Genomic DNA, 13,552 nt, shown 5'->3' with positions numbered 1-13,552 from the left:
GCATTAAATTGTTAAAATGCAAAATGCTCGCGTCATAAAATTAGAAATAGTTATAAAACCGTTAATTCACCCATGGTAGTCGTGTAGAATTGCAGCAAACTTCGCTTAAAAATGACAACATTTTTCTAATGGAAGATACACTGCCGATTGAAATACAGGTTCGCAATGCCGCCCTGATAATAGTTGACACGTTGTTGTGTTGTGCGTGTTTGTTTCACGAAGCTACTTCCAAAGCCATTTCGTCTGATTATGTGTCCTTGTCTTTTACATTTGTTTGCGGTTGTGCGGTGTTCTCATGTCACAGGTGTTGCCAGTCAGTTTGTGCTTATGCCATTAGAGAAAATCAAGACGCTGTGCTTGTTGCATTTTAGCGCCGAGTTTTCCTTTGTTCAATCGCCTGTTTATAGTCGCTGTGCTTCGTGACTTTGATTAAAGTGTTTTTGGGACTCTGCATCTGCATCTCGGAATTGATTCCACACACAGCCTCCAGCGCCGCCTGACACCACAACACATGAATCAGCGAAGGCAGCAGCACGGTCATGTGAGCGCTGGCTCACGATTAGGATGACAGGATCAACGCACAAGGCGCGAGTAATGAATACCAGACGCTTGAAATAGCACTACGCTTCCTCCCACAGTACATTAGTACGTAGTCTAGTTCACGCCGAACTCCAGTGGGAGCTCGCTTCCTGGGAGGGCGCTGCCGGTGTTTGCCTTCTCTCAGTAGATTCCCACTCACCGCAGCACTCCGCCTGCGCCGACGAGAGCCGCTTCCACCAGCCACGTTGAGTACACCAATGGAGGAGAACACTGCTGTACTTCCATGCGCCTGCCGCCAGGGCTGCATCATCATTCACCTGAGGAAGGCGGCGGAGAACGCCTATTTACTCTCTCGGTAGGAAGAGGAGCCAGATGCACTGAGTTCCGTATTTCCTAGCGGTGGAATGAGCGGCTCATAGACACTTCGCTGCAGCCTAGGAGATTCTCAGCGAGCTGGCTCACCACGCTGACCAGTTGCCGACATGGCCACCGGCCGACAGCCTGTTAGCCACTCGCCGACGCCCTGAGTGGGGGTCGCCCACCCACCCAGCACTGGCCCAGTTCATTCCCATGGAGCGGGTGCTGGCGCCAGAGAGGAGGAGAAGGAAAGCCAGGTCATCCCCCGTCACGTGCCGCGGGAGGACACACCGCGGGGTCTTCCAGGGGAGAGATCTGCAGGCCACTGCCGATCACCTGGGCCTCGCTCAGCTTCAGCCCCACAGGTTGCACCACCCTGCATGCTGCGCCGTGATTCAGACAGCTGGGAACCTTATAGATCGGCGAGCTTGCGCCGAGCCAAATTCTCCGCCTTGATAGTCGCCTGCTGGGATCGGGCTACCAGTCACAGCCCACTTAGATGGGACCAGAGGTCAGGCGAGACATTCAGCCATATCTGCGCACTCTTCGCGACTGCGGCGCTGGGTTTCCCTTGTTGACACATAATCCTCTATTTCAAGTGGGCAACAGAGGGCTTCAAGGAGTGGTTGTTAGGTGTAGGGCGAGCGTTGGGCGCTGGGGCGACACTGCGGAAAAGTCGTTTGCATTGCATGAGCATGATGATTTAGCAATTGCGTTTAGTAAAGCTTTGGCTTACCACTGTCACTTCATATAGACAGGGGGATTGTGCGATAGACCTCAGGTAGGAAGGTAGCTGAGCCAAGGCACCCTTCCAATCCAAGAGGAGAAGAGAGCTATGGAGACCACATAGCCGGTCTTGCACAGACACAGCGCTTCACTTCGGTTTTTGTGAAGAAAAGGATGGAGAAAGATATCGCGAAACTAACAGATTACTGTAACATGTTATTCACTCCTTCCGATTGCGTATTTCGATGACGAGCCTTACACGGGGCTTCTTTCACAAAAATTGATTCAGGAGCGCATATTGGTGCAGATAGGAGAGACGACGGGACAGCATTTAGTACACTGGTTTAGCACCACATACATAATGGCTAATGAATGTTTTTTCACAATCTTGCTAGATCTTTCTCGATATGTAGAGTGGTGCGAGCATTGATTATTCTAGTGCATTTTTTCATTTCAGCCGGCATGCCTGGTGCGCCGAATATTGAGGAGATTGTTGATATGACTTTAGTGTTTGGCGAGAATGTCTGCCTTTCTCAGGAGTTGTTTTTTGTTGACAGCAATAGCGCGTTGTAATATGTACTGGCAAACCCGTAGTGATAGTTAGGCTCTACAATTACTGCGAGGCCTTGTCCGGGCTTGACAAAGAGGCCTCATGCACCAGGCAGCTCGGGGCGCCAGTAGCCGAGGCGCGATAGGGCTTTTGGGAGACCGAAGCGACCTGTTTGCTCCTGGCGCCGTTACGCATTCGTATCTCAAGACTCATCCCAGTGTAGCAGATGCCAGCCGAAGCCGTGAGAGCCGGGCATTTCTGCCGCCCCGTGCTTACCTAAAAACCGGCGGAGCTGCTCATGATCTGGGACAGGAAAGCGCACAGATCCAGGCTCCTAGCAGTGGGAGGCATACCAATACCTTCCTCATTTGACAGAACCTGGAGTATATCCGGCAGGAGTCCTCGCCAGGTGAGCTTGTCTGCTCGGCTTAAGATCACGCAGGCAGAGGCCCTGCGGCAGGACACGGAGGAGATTTGACTGGCCGCTCTGCCAGTGGCACTGGGTGGGTGGACGACTGCAGCCAGTGGCGTTAAGGCACGATTCTAAGCCCTCCACATCTGTGGGTGATAGCAGCTTCGTAGGTTGGGATCGACTATATTGGGCTTCACACGTACTCCCCCTTCCGGGACATCCAGGACACGACGCACTACCTGGCACTGCACAGGCCAACGCCAGCCAGGATGAGGCCATGTTTTCCCGTATGTGCCCAGTGCAAGGCACCTGGCACATTCAGGGTAAGCCACTTCGCCCGCCTCCACACCACTTCGGCCTCGTGATTTCGCTGAGCTGATCTTCCTCCCGAAATATCCCGAATACAGGATCGGCCTCGAAGCCCGTCGCCTTCCTTCTCGATGCCGCCCACTGCCTGAGACGCCGGAGACTATTCACCACGCCTTCCGCACAGCGGGTACCCAGATAGCGTTGATGGTAGCCCCGTTTACCGAGCCTGAGCGCCATACGCTTAAATCTCGGGTGAGCTTTACCTCGGGGTACACCGAGCAATGGCAGCTGAATGGTAAACCAGGATGCGGGTAGTTTGAGGTGTATGTTGCACGTGAGAGTGGGCTTAAATAGCGCCTTGGCGAGAGGACAGAATCTTCGCCACTTCACTAACCAACCCTTCGTGCGTGTGCTAGCACCAGCCAGCCTGGCATGAGAGCCAGATCGGTAATTTCGCGGATGAGCAGCGCGCCGCACGCCGCTCACGCACACTGCGCGGGAAGACACAAGGCTAGGATCTCCACCGCAGTGAGACGCACTGAGACGAGCCTGGCTCGACCAGAAATTCCGTGCCTTCATTGCCTCTTGCCGAGGCTGTGGCGGAACAGGCCGCTTAGCCCTGAGGAGGTTGAAAAGCTGGCAGACATACCTCTCTATTGAGCATGAAACATTAACCTCTCGTTTCCATGTGTCTCTCCTCAGGCCAGTGGTAGGATCCACTCCAGGAGTGTGAGATAGCAGAGACTCTTCCGCCGGCTGATTGATCGACTTCCGGGCGGTGACACAGGCCCGGGTTATCTGGACTGAGACTGATAAACATCCGTGGGAGTGGAGGGGTACGGAAACCGAGGAGCGGAAGGGTGCGAGGAGACAGCTCCAGACCTGCCTCTTTCGATTGCTTCCATCGCCTTACGCCTGCTCCGCTGCCTCTTCGTCGCCTCGGTGCCGGGCCGGGCGCACGGTTGGGAGCCGCTACAGCCAAAGGGGGTACAATACGGCTTCGCCGGTGTTCTTCTGTTGGCAGGCGTCGCCGCCCCCGAAGTGGAAGCGCCATCGCTTCGCTGTGTTGTGTGTTTGTTTGCTCCGATTACTCGCTCATTATGTGTCTTGATCTCGCTAGATTTTGTTCTTTGTGGTTGTGCGTAGTGTTATGCCCGCAGGTGTTGCCAGTAGTTTGCGCCTATACAGTCCGCGACGCGCTTGCGTATTTGTCGCTGAAAGCGCATTCTTTTCTCACTAATGTTTAGTTATAGCCGTTAGTTTTCTGTGATTTTATTAAAGTGTTTTTGACTTGCATCTGCATCCTGTTGATTCCACCACTTCCACGCCAGCCTGACAAGGAATGGAGTAATGTGTTTAGCTCCAACAGACACATTAACAATACACGGGTGGCACACACAAACTAAAAAGTAAAGAATGGGAGTCATAGAAAGAGGATGAAAGTAACGCCGAGTCAGAGTATGGGCATATATTCATACTGTATATGATGGGATGTATAGACAAATGACAGCATATGGATAATATGTGTATATTGAAGAATATATATGCAGTACAGTTACGATGAGCCTTGACTAGAATACAAATACATATGAAGTGGGTGAAATATGTAAACATTGCTAAAGTGACCGCACCATGACCATGTAATAGGGCGCAGCTCCTCTAAGGATGGTAGCAACCGTGGTAGCTGGAGTTAGTGGTGACTATTTAACAGCCTGACGGCCTGAGACAGAAGCTGTTTTGTCCAGTGCTTGAGTGACCTATACGGGACTCCGCTTTCTGATGGAAGTGGAACAGGTGGTGTTGGCCTTCGTGACACGGTTCTGTAGATCTCAGTAAATGCTGGGTGATACGCTTAGCAGACCGCGAGGGCTCTGCGAGGGGTGAGGTCTGCCAAACGTACACCGGCGGCACACTGCCTGCCCTCCAGGACATCTACAGAACCCGGTGTCACAGGAAGGCCAAGAAGATCATCAAGGACTTCAGCCACCTGAGCCACCGGCCAGTTCACCCCGCTTCCATCCAGAAGGCGAGGTCAGTATAGGTGCATCAAAGCTGGGACCGAGAGACTGAAAAACAGCTTCTATCTCAAGGCCATCAGACTGTTCAAATAGTCACCACTAGCCAGCTACCACCCGGTTACTCTACCATGCACCTTAGAGGCTGCTGCCCTATGTACATAGTCATGGGAACACTGGTCACTTTAATAATGTTTACATACTGTTTTACCCACTTCATATGTATTTACTGTATTCTAGTCAAGGCTCATCCTATTGAACTATTGCTGTACATATACTATTCTTCAGATATACTACATATTATATCCATATACTGTCCATTTGTCTATACATCCCATCATATACAGTATGTATATATACTTATACTCTGGACTCCGACGTTGCTCATCCTAATATTTCTATATTTCATAATTCCATTCTTTTACTTTTTAGATTTGTGTGTATTGTTGTGTATTGTTAGATATTATTGCACTATTGGAGCTAGGAACACATTGCACATCCATTTCCACTGTCAAGGCCGGGCGTAGGTGTGGTGTGGAATCAATTGCAGGATGCAGATGCAAGTCCAAAAACACTTTAATAAAGTCCACAGAAACAACGGCTATAAACAGAGCCGGTTGAACAAGGGAAAAAATAAACGCACTCAGCGTAAAAGTACAACAAACGCACAACGTGCGGACTCTCTAATAACATAGAGCACAAACTGACTGGCAACACCTGCTGACATAGAACAACTACACACAACCACAAGACAGAAACAACGAAGTTAAAGGACACATAATCAAGACGAAATGAGCAACAGGTGTAACAAATCAGACCAAAACCAAACACACACAGACACAAGAACGGTGGCAGCTAGTACTCCGGGACGACGCGCGAAGCCTGCTTTGAACAAGGAGAAGGGAGCAGCCTCGCGAAACCGTGACAGTACCCCCGACGCGCGGCTCCGGCCGTGCGCCGACCCCGGCCTCGGGGACGACCAGGAGGACGGGCAGGGGCGCGTGAGGATGACCCACGATGGAACTCAGTCAGAAGAGACGGGTCTAAGATATCTCTCCTGCACCAGCACCGCTCCTCCGGGACCGTACCCTCCCACTCCACCAGATATTGGTGACCCCCATCCGGCGCTCGAATCCAGATGGACCGAACTGTGTACGCTTGGAGCCCCTTGACCAGCGGGGGCGGAGGAGTCTCGGCTATCTCACACTTCCTGGAGGGACCAGCTACCACTGGCTGAGGAGAGACACATGGAACGAGGGGGTTAATATTCTTATACTCACAGGGAAGTTGTAATCTGTAACACACCTCGATTCAACCTCCTCAGGACTTTAAACGGCCCCACAAACCGCCGACCCAGCTTCCGGCAGGGCAGGCGGAGGGGCAGGTTTCTGGTCGAGATGGACTCGATCTCCCGGTGCGTACACCGGTCCTCACTGCGGTGGAGATCGGCGCCGCCAGCGACGGATGGCCGCTGCAGATGTACGTGAGCAGCGTTCCACGTCTCCTCCGAGCGCGCACCCACTCATCCACCGCAGGGGCCTCGATCTGGCTCTCATGCCAAGGTGCCAGAACCGGCTGGTACCCTAACACACACTGGAAAGGGGGTTAGTTTAGTGGAGGAGTGGCGGAGAGAGTTCTGTGCCATCTCGGCCCAGGGAACATATTTCGCCCACTCCTCCGGCCGGCCCTGGCAATACGACCTCAGAAACCACCCACATCCTGGTTTACCGCTCAACCTGCCCATTGCTCTCCCGGGTGGTACCCGAGGTAGGGCTCACCGAGACCCCAAGCGCTCCATGAACGCTCCAGACTCGAGAGGTAAACTGGGGGCCTCGATCAGACACTATATCCTCGGGTACCCCGTAATGCCGGAAGACGTGAGTGAATAGTGCCTCAGCGGTCTGTAGGGCAGTGGGAAGACCCGGCATGGGAAGGAGACGACAGGCCTCGAGAACCGATCCACAACGACCAGGATGGGGTATTTTCCTGGGAGAGGGGAAGATCAGTAACGAAATCCACCGAGAGGTGAGACCAGGGTCGTTGTGGAACGGGCAGGGGTTGTAACTTACCCCCTGGGCAAATGTCTGGGTGCCTTTACACTGGGCACATACCGAACAGAGGAAACATAAACCCTCACATCCCTGGCTAACGTTGGCCACCAGTACTTAGTGCTAAGGTAGTGCACCGTCCGGCCAATCCCTGGATGTCCAGAGGAGGGTGACGGTGAGCCAATATATAAGTCGATCCCGAACCTCGAACGGCACGTACATCCGACCCACAGGACACTGTGGAGGGCTAGGATCGGGCAGCAACGCCCGCTCGATTACGGAATCGACCTCCCACACCACCGGTGCCACCAGGCAAGACGGCGGGAGTATGGGCGTGGGCTCAACGGACCTCTCCTCCGTGTCATACCGGGACAGAGCATCTGCCTTACCATTCTGGGACCCAGGGATGTACGTGATCTTAAAAACGAACCGGGCCAGGAAACATATTCCACCTAGCCTGGCGAGGGTTCAGTCTCCTAGCTGCCCGGATGTACTCCGTTTCGGTGGTCTGTCAAATGAGGAAAGGGTGTTGAGCCCCCTCTAGCCAATGCCTCCACACCTTAGGGCCTGGACCACGGCCAGCAGCTCCCTGTCCACGTCATAATTTGGCTCCGCCCGGACTGAGCTTTTTAGAGTAAAAAAGCACAGGGGCGGAGTTTCAGGGGCGTGCCAGCTCGTGAGAGCACGGCCCTATACCGGCTCAGACGCGTCTACCTTGACCTGGAATGGGAGTGCGGGATCCGGATGCGCCAACACCGCGCCGAGGTAAACAGGTCCTTCAGTCTCCCAAAAGCCCTATCCGCCTCAGCAGACCACTGCAAAGCGCACCGGACCTCCCTTTAGTAGAGACGTTATGGGGAGCTGCCACCTGTCCAAAACCCCGGATAAACCTCCTGTAGTAATTCGCAAAAAACCCAAGAACCGCTGCACCTCTTTAACAGTAGTTGGAGTTTGCCGAATTACGCACGGTCGACACAGTCAACCTCCATCTTAACTCCCTGACGCAGACAACTGATAACCCAAAAAGGAGACAGACTCCTGGAAAAACAGACATTTCTCTGCCTTGACATACAGATCATGCTCCAACAATCTCCTCAATAGGCGCACCAGGGCCATGCCCGGCCCGGGTAGAAGAATACACTAGAATGTCGTCAATGTACACGACTCACTCCCTGCCCCTGCATATCCCGGAAGGATCTCATCAACGAAGGATTGGAAGACTGAAGGAGCATTCATTAACCCGTATGGCATGACGAGATACTGTAAGACCCGAGGTGGTACTAAATGCTGTCTTCCATTCGTCTCCCTCCCTAATACGCACCAAGTTGTATGCGCTCCTGAGATCCAATTTTGTGAAGAAACGCGCCCTGTAAAGACTCCGTCATAGTCGCAATCAGAGGGAGTGGATAACTGTATTTCACAGTAATCTGATTGAGACTGCGGTAATCAATACACACGGGCGCAAACCTCCATCCTTTTTTCTTCACAAAAAAGAAACTCGAGGACGCAGGGGAAGTGGAGGGCAGACAGGTATCCCTGTCTCAGAGACTGGCTTGTAAGTCTCCATAGCTCTCTTCTCCTCTTGAGACAGAGGATACACATGGCTCCGCGGAAGCGCAGCTCCTACCTGGAGGTCTATCGCACAAACCCCCTGTCTATGTGGTGGCAATTGCGTCGCTCGCTTTACTAAACACAATTGCTAAATCATCATACTCGGGAAATGTGCAATGCCGGCAGTTGGTTTGGACTTTCCACCGAGGTCGCCTCAACGGAAACGCCCAGACATCGCCCTACACACTGGACAGACCACTCCTTGAGAGCCCTCGTTGCCACGAAATAGAGGGATTATGAGTAATCAACCAGGGGGAAGCCCCAGCACCACCGGATACGCAGAAGAGTCTATAAGATATAGCTGAATAGTCTCCTCATGACCCTCCTGTCCCATCCTAAGTGGAGCTGTGACCTCCCTAATCAACCCCGATCCCAACGGACGGCTATCTAAAGCATGTACAGGGAAGGGACTACTGACTGGAAGGAGGGGGAATCCCTAACTCAGCACAAAATCGCCGATCTATAAAATTCCCAGCTGCGCCTGAATCTACTAGCGCCTTATGCTGGGAATGAGGTGCAACCTGTGGGAAGCAAACAGGTATGGTTAGGTGATCAACAGAGAGCTCTGTGTAAGTGGGGGCGCCTACTCACCTGGAGGGACTCCCAGAGCGTGGCCTGCCGTCTCTCCCCCTAGGAGACCCCCCAGCACCTGGCCGCAGTGTGTCCTCCACGGCCACAGTAGGTACAGGGTTGGTTCCCCTGGGGCTCCTTCTCCTCTCCTTCTTAGCGCCAGCACCCCGAGCTCCATAGGATAGGACTAGGCTCGGAGGTGCTGGAGGGTGGAATGGACGCACCCCCACTCAGGACGCCCGCGGGTGGCTAACAGGGTGTCGAGGCGAATGGCCATGTCAACTAACTGGTCAAACGTGAGGGTGGTGTCCCTGCAGGCCAACTCACGACGGACGTCCTCCCGTAGGCTGCAGCGGAAGTGGTCTAGAGGGCCCGCTCATTCCACCGCTAGAGTCCGGAACTCCAGTGCAAAATCTCTGTGCGCTCCTCTTCCCCTGTCGGAGGTAGAATAGACGTTCTCCCGCCGCCTTCCTCAGGTGGATGGTCGAATACAGCCCTGAAGCGACGGGAGAACTCCGCATAGGTGATCGTCGCGGGGTCTATTCTCCTCCATTCGGCGTTGGCCCACCCAACGCCTTGCCGGTGAGACAGGAGATGAGGGCGGAAACGCTCTCGTGTCCGAGGGCACCGGGTGTACGGTGGCGAGGTAGAGTTCTACTCTTGAGGAGGAAACCTTGACACCCGGCAGCGGTACCATCATACGCCCTCAGGAGCGAGAGCCGAATCCCACTGGGTTCCGGAGCGTGGACTAAGGGACTGACCGGTGCTGGTGGTACTGTGGGAGGAGGCGGGGTGCCCAACTGGTCTCCAGGCGATGCAGGGTATTCATTACTCCTTGTAATGCGTTGGTGATCTGGGCTATCCTGTCATCCTGTCCATGGACGCGCCTCCTCCCATGACTCGGTGCTGCTGCTGCTCCTGCTGATTCCATGAATGGTGTGTAGTTCTGTCAAGGCCGGGCGTAGGTGTGGTGTGGAATCAATTGCAGGATGCAGATGCAAGTCCAAAAAACACTTTAATAAAGTCCACAGAAACAACGGCTATAAACAGAGCCGGTTGAACAAGGGAAAAATAAACGCACTCAGCGTAAAAGTACAACAAACGCACAACGTGCGGACTCTCTAATAACATAGAGCACAAACTGACTGGCAACACCTGCTGACATAGAACAACTACACACAACCACAAGACAGAAACAACAAGAACTTAAAGGACACATAATCAAGACGAAATGAGCAACAGGTGTAACAAATCAGACCAAACCAAACACACACAGACACAACGAACGGTGGCAGCTAGTACTCCGGGGACGACGACCGCCGAAGCCTGCCCGAACAAGGAGAAGGAGCAGCCTCGGCCGAAACCGTGACATCCACCCCCGTAGAGAAAATGTTGTCATTTTAAAGCAAGTTTGCTGCAATTCTACACATTTTACCATGGGTCGGAGAGAAGATTTAGCAATTTTATAACTAATTTCATGCAATTTTACTTATTTTGAGAAACATTTTTTTTTGCAGTTTTACAGCTAATTTGTTTGCATGCTTACTATGAGTTTAGACAGCTGACCGCTAGACTAACTTTCCAATAAATAAATAAATAGCTGACATGGGCTAATTCAGTTACTGCTGATGCAAAACCAAATTTCGAAATCGCACCTTGTGTATTCAATTATTGTAATGCTCAACAGTAAGTATATATATATATATTGGTCCGCGGACCTACAAAAGGGGGGCCAGTTACCCATCCCTGCTCTATAGCTACTGTTTCACTCAACTGTCTCTTTCCATTCCTCTGTCACTTTCATCAATGCTGCGTGAATCTATGAAACACTTCTTAGTGTCAGTTATGCATTGACTGTGCTCCCCTTATAGCTCAGGTGGACCAAGCATCCTGGCCCTGGGACTGAAGAGGGGGACAGACTGGGCATGTGGGGACCCAACACAAATGAGTGGGTCCATTTCGAGTTTGCCACAGCCAAGGCTGGCATCATACTGGTGTGCACTGACACTGATGACACATAGAAGGAGGGATCTTAATAGGGAAAACGTGCTAGTTTTTGCACCCTCTTTGTGGGTACATTAAAGAAGATGTTTTCAATGGTTATGTTTTGTCCTCTGACAGGCGTCTGTTAACCCAGGCTATCAGGTGCAGGAGTTGGCGTTTGCTTTGAGGAAGGTGGGTCATTTCATGTCATATATTTTGTTAAATGAGAACAGCACTGGGTGTGGTGCTCTTAAGTAGGGTGGGCCGCTGATTGCTTTTTTCAACATTTTGTGATGATGATAATGACGATGATGATAATGATGTTATTGATGTTCATTGGTGGTAATAACAGTGGTATGCAGTTGTAATGCAAGCAGGTGAATGTAATAGTCACTTCTTTGCTGGTCTTGACCCAGGTGGGATGCAATGCCATTGTGTGCCCGACCCAGTTTAAGACCCAGAAGTACTGTGACATGCTCAAATAGAGCTGTCCAGAGATGGACACTGCTATCCCAGGTTCTGTCAAGAGTGCCAGGTATGACCACACTGCTTTCTTCTTTTTGATGAATTCTCATATCAGTTACATTGAGTGATGGTCAAAAGCACAATCCCCACAGAAACCCTGCATCACGTATTGGAGGGTACAACACTTTGAACATTGCAGATGGAAACATCTTCAAAAGAGCTGGCATGATTCCCTATTCTACATGGTTGAGAGGCATAGTTGTCTGTTCTACAACATATATTTCTATGTTAACGTTCTGTACTATTGCAGATAGAAACATCTTCAATAGAGCTGACATGATTCCCTATTCTACATGGCTGAGAGGCATGGTTATCTGTTCTACATCATATATTTCTATGTGAATGTTCTGTAACATTGCATCCCACTGAGCGTGACCCATCCTCCTTAGACTCCCAGACCTCCACACGGTAATAGTGACAGACAGCCAGCAGCTGGGAATGTACCATCTTGAGGACGTGATGCAGGCAGGGAGTAGCCAACACATGCAGCAGCTGGATGAGCTGCAGAAGAAGTTGTCATTCGACGACCCCATCTACATTCAGTTCACATCAGTACTTTAACTAACTGTATATCTCTCTCTCTCTCTCTCTCTCTCTCTCTCTCTCTCCTCTCTCTCTCTCTCTCTCTCTCTCTCTCTCTCTCTCTCTCTCTCTCTCTCTCTCTCGCTCCTCGCTCTCTCTCTCTCTCTCTCTCTCTCTGATCCTGCACTCACAATTAGTATTTTCTTGGTCATGGTATTCAACAAATCTATACTGTGAATGTTAAATCGTCTGTTGACATTGATCTGAATAACTCACTGTATTGAGTAATGATGCATGTCCCCTGTGCATGCTCCAGTTTACCTATTCAAATGCATGTGTGTATATGTTTGTATATGCATTGCTTTGTGCTTGCTATTTCTCTGACAAACTTTTTTGTCTGATGTCAGGGCACGACGGAAAACCCCAAAGATGCCACCCAACAGCCTACTTCTTTGGCATGCTATGACTGGAGGGTGAATGCCCTGCCCACACAGACACATATGATTCCAGACAATGGGTTAGTTAGAGTCACTGGGGTAGACGTGCTGATCTGGCAGCTATGGAGAGTGAAAGGTATGGCAGAAATATCTAAGTCCTGGTTGTCGTCAGTGGAGGGAGGTAAGAGATCATGTTTTTAACTCAGGTCATTAGTTTCTGTTCTAATCATATTCTCGAAATCAGCTGGATTGAACAGTAGTTAGGATGGTGATTGATTGGGATGAAACGCATACTCGTGGTCCTAGAGGACCGGTATTGGAATCTTGGAATTGATGATAGCAAATGTATGTCTTAGATGACATGTGTTTGTTTATGCGTTTTAGGCATCATGGCTGGTTCCCTGAGTCCACCTGAAATAGTGAAGAAGGTCATTTCTACCATGGGTGTTAAGGAGCTCTTAGCGAGTAATGTTTTTCTTAATTCAGTTAATTTATTCATTTAAGTTAGCTAATTGATTTTTGGATATACAGTTGAAGTTGGAAGTTTACATACACTTAGGTTGGAGTCATTAAAACTTGTTTTTCAACCACTCCACACATATTTTGTTAACAAACTATAGTTTGGCAAGTTGGTTAGGACATCTACTTTGTGCATGACACAAGTCATTTTTCCAACAATTGTTTACAGACTTATAATTCACTGTATCACAATTCCAGTGGGTGAGAAGTTTACATACACCCAGTTGACTGTGCCTTTAAACAGCTTGGAAAAATTCCAGAAAATGATGTCTTGGCTTTAGAAGCTTCTGAAAGGCTAATTGACATAATTTGAGTCAATTGGAGGTGTACCTGTGGAAGTATTTCAAGGCCTACCTTCAAACTCAGTGCCTCTTTGCTTGACATCATGGGAAAATCAAAAGAAAACAGCCAAGACCTCACAAGCCAAG

Source organism: Coregonus clupeaformis, chromosome 31 (assembly GCF_020615455.1).
Source record: "Coregonus clupeaformis isolate EN_2021a chromosome 31, ASM2061545v1, whole genome shotgun sequence".
In the NCBI taxonomy this organism is placed as follows: domain Eukaryota; kingdom Metazoa; phylum Chordata; class Actinopteri; order Salmoniformes; family Salmonidae; genus Coregonus; species Coregonus clupeaformis.
Note: the sequence above shows the minus strand (reverse complement) of the source record.